We start from the raw sequence: 8,762 nt of genomic DNA, 5'->3' as shown, positions 1-8,762 counted from the left end.
ACTGATGAATAACCTTAGGGATAAAGGGAATCTCTCTGTCCCCAGTCTCCCTCTCCTATTCTGTCCCCACAGCTCCCTCCCTCTCAGGCTTTCTCTCCCCTCCCCCCACTTCCCTTACTTCCCTTTTGTTCTGCCTCTCCTTAGTCCTCTTCTTTTCTCTCCTTTTTCTCTCTTTTTCTTTATAGACATCATTTATTCTTTTGGATGTATCCCTGTGATTTAGGATATATATATATATATATATATATATATATATATATATATATATATATTTGTTAAATAATTTCCTAATCTACAAAGATTTTTCATTATTTCAACATTTCTGTACCGCATGAGTAAGACTAATCGCATATAAACAGATCAAGTATGCATTAGATTCTTAAATATTTCCAGAGAAATATAATTTGCACAGTGGGTAATATTTTACATCATAATGTGAATGCTCCCAGTCATTCTAACATTAATGGAAATTTAATACGACCAATTTTAAAAGTCTTTTAAGGAACTTCTAATTCACTCTTCCTTTGAGGAGGATTGGAGTCCAAGAATCATAATACCTCCCTATTATCTGTGTAAAATTGTGATAAGACATTATTTTAAACATAGCATAATATCCTTGTCCAGATTTTTGCCCTTCAAACACTATTCACTTTTAAATCCCCTAAAGATAACTTCTTAAGAATATTGAACTGATGGAAATTTGGAAAGAACAGAAACAAAATGAAAATGTGAACAATGAAACAACCCATCTTAAGAGAGGATTTTAAATGCTTATGACATGGTGATCTCTATGCAATTCAAATAATCAGAGTTTTGAGAACGACAATGTTCCTATTTTATGAATAAAGCAGCAGGGACATATTTTGAGGCTTCTGTGTAAGATTCTTCTATTAGCTCCAATGATGTCAGCTATGAACCAAATTTAAAACGAGGGCAGTTTGTGCATCAGGGATTTGCACCTTGTAAAGCTTTGTGCTTTACTTTCTATATATAAGAGCTTAAAAGTTCTTGAGTCTAATAACAAACAACTTTAGAACTGTGTAGTAAGCTCTCTTTAGATGCTCACATAACAACCATGAAAGTCACAGGGAAGTAAACACACTATTAAAAGAATAGCAAATTTCTCCAAATCTCTTTCTAAATTATTTATTGACAGTGTCAGTAAAATTAATTTCAATAGGAATTTCTTAGACAACTCTACACATTCCAGAAATAAACATGTACTGTCTAAAGAATTTGTTAAATAAGATCTTGTACTTTAACTAAAACACAATAATGCAGAAGGATTCTTTTTTCATAATATATCCATTCAATGCTACTAATAGATAATCAGGAATTCCAGTGACAAAAATGTTTTTTTTTTATTGAACACAAATATAAGTAGATTCACTCAGAAAAAAGATCTTTTTGAATATATTGTGGACTAATATGCTGTGTAGAGTTAAGAGATCTCTTAAAATAATCTTGTATCAGCAAAAGAAGAAGTGGATCATATAAATTTACTGCAAGGTTCAAAGTCAGAGTCATACCTTATAATTGTTGACCAACAAAGGCCATACACTGACATATTAGACCTTTCAACATCCTTCCAAGATACCAAGAATGTGGAACTCTTCTAGAACTATGCCTAAATAGTTAAAAGAACATCATTAAAGAAATCTCTATAGCTACCAAAAGCCAGAGCCTGAGTAGTTTTGTATAACCTTCCAAAATGGTTGAATAAATTCATTGCCACAAATAAATGATGGTTTTTAATGTTGAAATATTTTGCTGCTTATTTTGGTTTGTAATTATATAGAAATGCCTACAGTAACCAGGACCCAGTCATCCCATAAAATAATGCCTATACAAAGTAAAATGGGAGGAGACAGGTATGGATTTATAGTCCAAGTGAGTGACCACCAGCACATGTGGGAGATCCTTAGATAATTTAAATTTATTGCAATTCACTATTTGTGTTGTTATTCACTAAAAATATGTGGCTTTAGTACCTTTATTCAGTATCTTGTAGGAGGAAATAATAAAACCATGAAACAGTTTATAAAATTAAAAGTCATTCTTTTAAAGAGTTCAGGATTCTGTAAAGTAGTTCAATCTTTTGAAGTTAGAATAATACTAGAGGCCAAGATAACTGATTAAAGATCTCTCTGATCTATGCTTATTGTCACAAAAGAAAAAGATGAAAATTGTCCTAGTGAGACTAAGGTGAGAGCTACAAACTCAACCAACACTAATCACATTCAAGGGATGTTTCCAAGTTTCAATCAGTAATCCTAAGTGAGTGAGGTCAAATTTCTAATTCTAAATTCTAAGAAAATGCAACAGCTAACAACTGCATTTACTACCAGATCAATGGATAAGCAGCATTTGAGTATTTTAGTAAAAGCCAATATAAAAACAAAATATATTTTCCAAACTTTGTACATGGTGCTGCCATATGTAAATGAAATCAATAAGGTCTAATTATAGGTGTTTAATGATTTCAGGTCAGAAAAGCAAGACAAATAAGTGAAGTGTTTTTTAAAGTTTTGGTGATTTATGTCCTTAACACCCTAAGTACTGTAAAGATTCTGATGATTTACTTAACTGGGCAGCAGTAACCTCAAAGGTAGTTTGAGTATCTGATGTGTTTTTAATTCTCTAGTCTTTATTTTCCTTTTCAAGGTTATACTTAAATTCAGTTGCCACTCAATAGATATTATATAGCCCTATTATTAAAAGTAGTATATACAGTTGAAAATACCAGAAACAACACTATGAATTCCTGAAAGAAATATGTGGTATTCACATTTCCAAGGCAAATCACCACCCCCGTGTTTTAAAACATCTAGTACAACTTCTTTATACTGCAACTTGCCAGGCTAAGAGACCTGGGTGTAACAACTCTTTATCCACAATCCTCTAACATATTTGAATGAACAGATAAAAATGAATGCATTTGCATGAATTTGATGCATTTACTGCTGCTATATAAAAATCTGGGAAAGAGTTACCAGAACTTGCTTGTTTGTTTGTTGGTTTGTGGGTTTGTTTAGTATGTAAGTCTGCTAGCTGGAAGCCCTAGAGTGGGCCCTCATATGCACATCTGGCTGGAGACAACCGGATGTGCATAACACCATGATAGGAGAGCAAAAGAGGAAAGAGTTCCTGTGGTTGAGGCAGCACCCCGTCTGGAACTCACTCTGTAACAACCATCTTTTGAGATGACTAATCCAGGTCTGTGAGGGCTAAAACTCACTTTTTACACACAGAACTTTCCTATGGTACATTCATTGTGAACCAATGTCTTTTTGTTGTTGTTGTTTTTTGTTGTTTGTTTTTCGAGACAGGGTTTCTCTGTGTAGCTTTGTGCCTTTCCTGGATCTTGCTCTGTAGACCAGGCCGGCATCGAACTCACAAACATCCACCTGCCTCTTCCTCCCAAGTGCTGGGATTAAAGGCGTGCGCCACCACCGCCCGGCTGAACCAATGTCTTTTAAAGCTCATGTCTACGGAATCTTCAACATGAACTGTTAAGAAGAAAGACCACAGTAAATATGGCAGGAAATCAATTATATACTGAAGACTCTGGACCCATGTGATTCTTGGTTTTTAAAGTAATAATGTGTTTTATATTTCTTTATGATACGGCATTGTATTTAATTAAAGCAACACAGGATAAATAGTAAATATTGTCCATTTTTTTTTTAAAAAAAAAGGTTGCTAAGAAATTGGCTTGTTCCCACAATCATGACATTAGAATTTATGACTAAAAACTTTAGGAACGGTTAATTAAATATTATTGGTATAAGTTTACTAAACCAGCATAATTCCTAACTATATTATGAATATTTATTCTTACACTACAGGTAAATGTGGCTCTCGTGCCTCATCAAAGAAACTTCTCTTTGCATCAAATAGAGACAATTACAGAAAACCATAAATGATCAAAATGCACAAAACAAGTGTTTCTATGGTACCCAGACCCAACAGACACATCTCTAATATTACTCTTGCTCCACAGGCTTAAGGAACATCTTTCAGGTGGGGATAGAAAGATAGAAAGAGTTAGAGGAACAGGAAGTGTGCTGTGAGATTGCATCTCCTAGCAGAGTCCGGAAAGCTATACCCATGAAGTCTCATCAACATGGCTTCTTTTTTTAAAAAAAAATTATTTTATTTTACAATATAATTTAATTCTACATATCAACCATGGATTCCCTTGTTCTCCCCCTTCCCGCCCCTCCCCTTCCCCCCAGCCCACCCCCCATTCCCATCTCCTCCAGGGCAAAGACTCCCCTGAGGACTGAGATCAACCTGGTAGACTCAGTCCAGGCAGGTCCAGTCCCCTGCTCCTAGGCTGAGCCAAAGTCCCTGCCTAAGCCCCAGGTTTTCAAACAGTCAACTCATGTACAGAGCACAGGATGGGAAAAGGTCTTCACCATCCCCACATCTGACAGAGGACTGATATCCAGAATATATAAGGAACTCAAGAAATTAGACATCAAAACGCCAAACAGTCCAATTAAGAAATGGGCTATAGAACTAAACAGAGAATTCTAAACAGAGGAAACTCAAATGGCTGAAAGACATTTAAGGAATTGCTCAACATACCTAATTATCAGGGAAATGCAAATCAAAACAACTCTGAGGTACCACCTTACGCCTGTCAGAATGGCTAAGATCAAAAACACTGAAAAAACCTTATGCTGGAGAGGATGTGGAGCTAGGGGAACTCTCCTCCACTGCTGGTGGGAATACAAGCTTGTACAACCACTTTGGAAATCAATATGGCGCTTTCTTAGAAAATTGGGAATCCATCTCCCCCAAGATCCAGCTATACCACACTTGGGCATATACCCAAGGAATGCTCAACCACACCACAAGAGCACTTGCTCAGCTATGTTCATATCAGCATTGTTTGTAATAGCCAGAACCTGGAAACAACATGGCTTCTTAAACAATACTTGGCTAAAGAGGATGTCAACAAACATGCTACCATAAAAGTGAGAAGCATCATCACAGAAGTGTAGAGTTGTGGACAACTAAGGAATGCTGGGAGTGGGATAGAGTATTTCCAAAATAAGAGCTCTGAAATTGGATATCTAACATCAAATGAGCAGCCCTGATATCATATATAGACAACTGATACTACATGTACTGAGCAGGTTCTTTTTATCTATTTATGACTGTATATATACATACATATATACATACATATGTGTCTATACATACAAGTAATTAAAAAGTGGCTATGAATTTGAAAGGGAGAGAAAGTTCTGAGCATATACTACAGGAAGGTACAGTGTTCATGTTATCTCAGGTCTTTGGTAACTAAAATTGAGACATAGAAATGAAGACGGCCAAGAATTTTCAACATGGCAATGGTCTTTAGATCCAGTCCAGTGTTTTACTAAAATCAGAGAAAGGAAAAAAGTTATCCTAATACCTACAAAATTTTAAGGTTCACTATTACATGACCACTATCAGCAGTAAGAATCAGACTATTTCTTCTGGGGTCACGGAGCAGCCATGTCCCTGCTTTTGCTACGACTTTCATTGATCAGTCTGGGACTGGAAAGATTATCAGTGCATCATATTGATGTAAGCTTCTCTAAGAGTCCCTTTAACATTTCCTCAGAGAAATCATTGGCTTAGGATATGAAATTACTGAACTTAAGGCTAACATTTTTAATTTTTTTTGTATATTGTTTTTCAATTAGATTATATCTGGACATATTGTCTAGAGTAGATAATCAGAAATGCTTCAAAACCAGATTGAAAACTGCACATTAACCAACAAATGGAAAATAAAAAATCAATCTTATCTGATGTGGTGGATTTTAGAGAAGTAATTACACTTATCCCTTCTCTCTGAAAACAGGTTGATAAACATATAATTTATGAGTTTAAGATAAAAGGTAAATAATCCATCAGTAATAATTATCTAATCTAAAAATACTTCTTGAATAATACTCAGGAATATATTTTTTCTTATTTTTCTTCTTTTTAAGAAAGGAAATTGAAGCAAAAGAAAAAACTTTTACTTCTGCATATAGAACCCTTGTGTATAATATATTCTTACTACATTCCTGAATTTTTTAAAGCTCTTTTTTATTAAAACTAATTTGACAATGATTGTTTTTTAATCATTTTCCTTTAGGGAGTATCTCCAGCATATCGTGTTTGGGAATAAAGTAAAGATAAATCTATTTCCCTTGTACTAATACATCATCCTTTTGCATGTTATTTAATTGAATGACATAAATAAAGTACATATTGAAGCTATCATAAATAGTCACTGGAGTAGCACTGCCTTTTCTTGGTAAGCATACAAGTATTTTAAAAGGCCAATTATGGTTGTTGAAAATAGTATGAAACATTGGTTAATATGTCACATCTGTCATGTAGAACTAAATTATGAAAGATGCCACCACTATAATGTCTTGTCAGCAATTAATTTATTCTGAAAAAGTAAATTTCAAAGTGCATTAATAGGTAAAACTGCTATGTATTACTACAGACAGTTCAAAAACTTCAAAATAAGATTTCATATCTTTCAACAAAAGTTTATTAGTATTATTTTTCACTCAACTATTTTCTACTTAATCATATATATAAAATACCACACTTTTACCCTAAGAAGGACTTGCATTTTCTTTCAATAATCATTCTCTGTAACAATTAGACTGAAATCTTAATAATTATGACTTATGCAATATTTAGAAAATGAATCAATAGTTAAATAGAATCAATTATTTGGAAACAAATGCCAGTATTTCCATGAAAATGCAATCACAAATTTCTTTAGAAAATGTTGTTTCTTGTATAAAATTAAAATACCAAAATACAGTCCTTTAGGCCCTCTGAGCAGTACTATGATGGTCAGAAAGAACAAGTGCTAAGGAAAGGTGGTAAAAAGTGAGCTAAGAAGGAAGTGTGTGAACAATTCTCTAAGAAAAATTAGCATACTGTGAAAACTCCACCTATGTCCAGCATTAGGAACACTGGGAAAATATTAGTCACAAAGAACCAAAATCACATGACCTCAAGGCTCATGTGCTTGAAGTGAGCCTTGCTGATCTACAGAATGGCGAAAATTCATTTAGAAAATCAGGCTAATTGCTAGGGATGTTCAGGGTGAGAGGGGCAGGCATTCTGAGTAACTTCCATGGCATGGGCCTTCCCGAGCACAAACTGTGCTCTATGGTCAAGTGGTAGACCATGATTATAGTTCATATTGATGTCAAGACAACTGAAGATTATTTGCTCCTTTTATTCTGTGTTGGTGTAACTACAACAGACAACAAGTAGATATGCAAAGTATCCTGTGAGCAGCATCAATAGGTCTGTCAGATCCAGAACAAGGTTTTAGAAATCATGACCCAAGAAAGGAAGACAAGTAAATTTAAGGAAGTGGGAAGGACATAGAAAAGGCTTCCCAGTCCATTAATCCTCATCACAATTTCTTCCTTAGGAAAAAAAAATGCGGAATAAATCCAAGGGTGAATTGGGAAAACTCTTGGGGCTTTATGATGAAGGTAGTAGCTCTGGAAAGGTGACTAGTGATGGCAGACATTAAAGGACACGAAGCTGATGTATATGACCTACTGTCCCAGAATCTGGTAAAACCCACAGTTGTTATAGTGACAAATAACATATCATATTTGTGAGAAATATCAAAAGCAAAAAGCAAAATACCAATAAGCAATACAATTATTTGACACAGTCTTTCTATATGTTCCTGGCTGGCCTGGTACTCCTTGTGTAGATCAGGCTGGCCTTTAACTCACAGAGATCTACCTGCCTCTGCCTCCCCAGTGTAGGGATGAAAATGAGAAAAGTACGAGGGATATGGAAACACCATCTCGTAAAGGCATGAATCTTCACACCCAGTAAAAAAACATATTTTATAACCCAATTTTAAAGTATAAGGAAGAATTTACAGAAAACTCACAGAAGTAGCTATTCAAATACATAAACACTTTCATGGTCAGTAGCTGAACTGGGCTCTTAGGACATTGAAGACCTTCACAAATGATTTTTAGTTATATTTTTATCTACACTTCTCAATGATTGACAATGAAAAAAACACAACTGTTTTAAGAAAGGGAGTATAGAAACATGTATAAAAAATAACAGGTTTGTATTTATAGTTTATAAGAACTAATTTTTTTGTGACAATAGTTAGGACCCAAAATATATAGAAAAAAATATCTTGGATAGAATTTTTCCATGGAGTAGCAGATCTAGTTATGTTTTATCATTGCTTTTAGAAGAGAGGGTCCCCATATGACTGTTTGTGTAGCATATTTATTTTTGGCAAAATGACACAGACTCTCTTCCTTTATGTACTTATTTATTTATCTATGCTATGCTTCTAGGGTTCCAATGGTGAACTGAATGATAATTTTCAGTATTGGGATAGAGGATTTACCATTTCTCTTTAATCTCAGGAATAAGTCTTAGGTGTTCTTTCATTTCTTGGAAATGGGAAAATATTCTCAAAGAGGATGTCAAAACAAAATTGCTTTTTCTTGATGTTTCTTTAGCTTCTATCATATAACACATGTTCTTTCTCATATTTTTTGGTTCCCAAAAATACTTTTTCCAATGAGTGTATAGCTTTGATCTTTTCAATTGTGATGAAAAAGGCCACCTTTCCTTCTTTGTTGTATAAGCGTTGACCACAATTTCTACTTATAATATTTCCTTCCTACTTTTCTTCTTACATCTGTCAGGTACAAAATAAAATATTCAAAAGTGTCCCCACTTATTCCTTA

At 34.4% G+C, this 8,762-nt stretch overlaps 1 pseudogene; it reads left to right on the top strand.

Annotated features, from left to right (window-relative positions):
* Window positions 1–5,511: 5,511 nt before the first annotated feature.
* Window positions 5,512–7,561, top strand: LOC131919822 (small ribosomal subunit protein eS1-like; annotated as a pseudogene).
* Window positions 7,562–8,762: the final 1,201 nt, after the last annotated feature.

Source organism: Peromyscus eremicus, chromosome 9, assembly GCF_949786415.1.
Source record: "Peromyscus eremicus chromosome 9, PerEre_H2_v1, whole genome shotgun sequence".
In the NCBI taxonomy this organism is placed as follows: domain Eukaryota; kingdom Metazoa; phylum Chordata; class Mammalia; order Rodentia; family Cricetidae; genus Peromyscus; species Peromyscus eremicus.
Note: the sequence above shows the minus strand (reverse complement) of the source record. Positions and strands in the feature narration are given on the sequence as shown.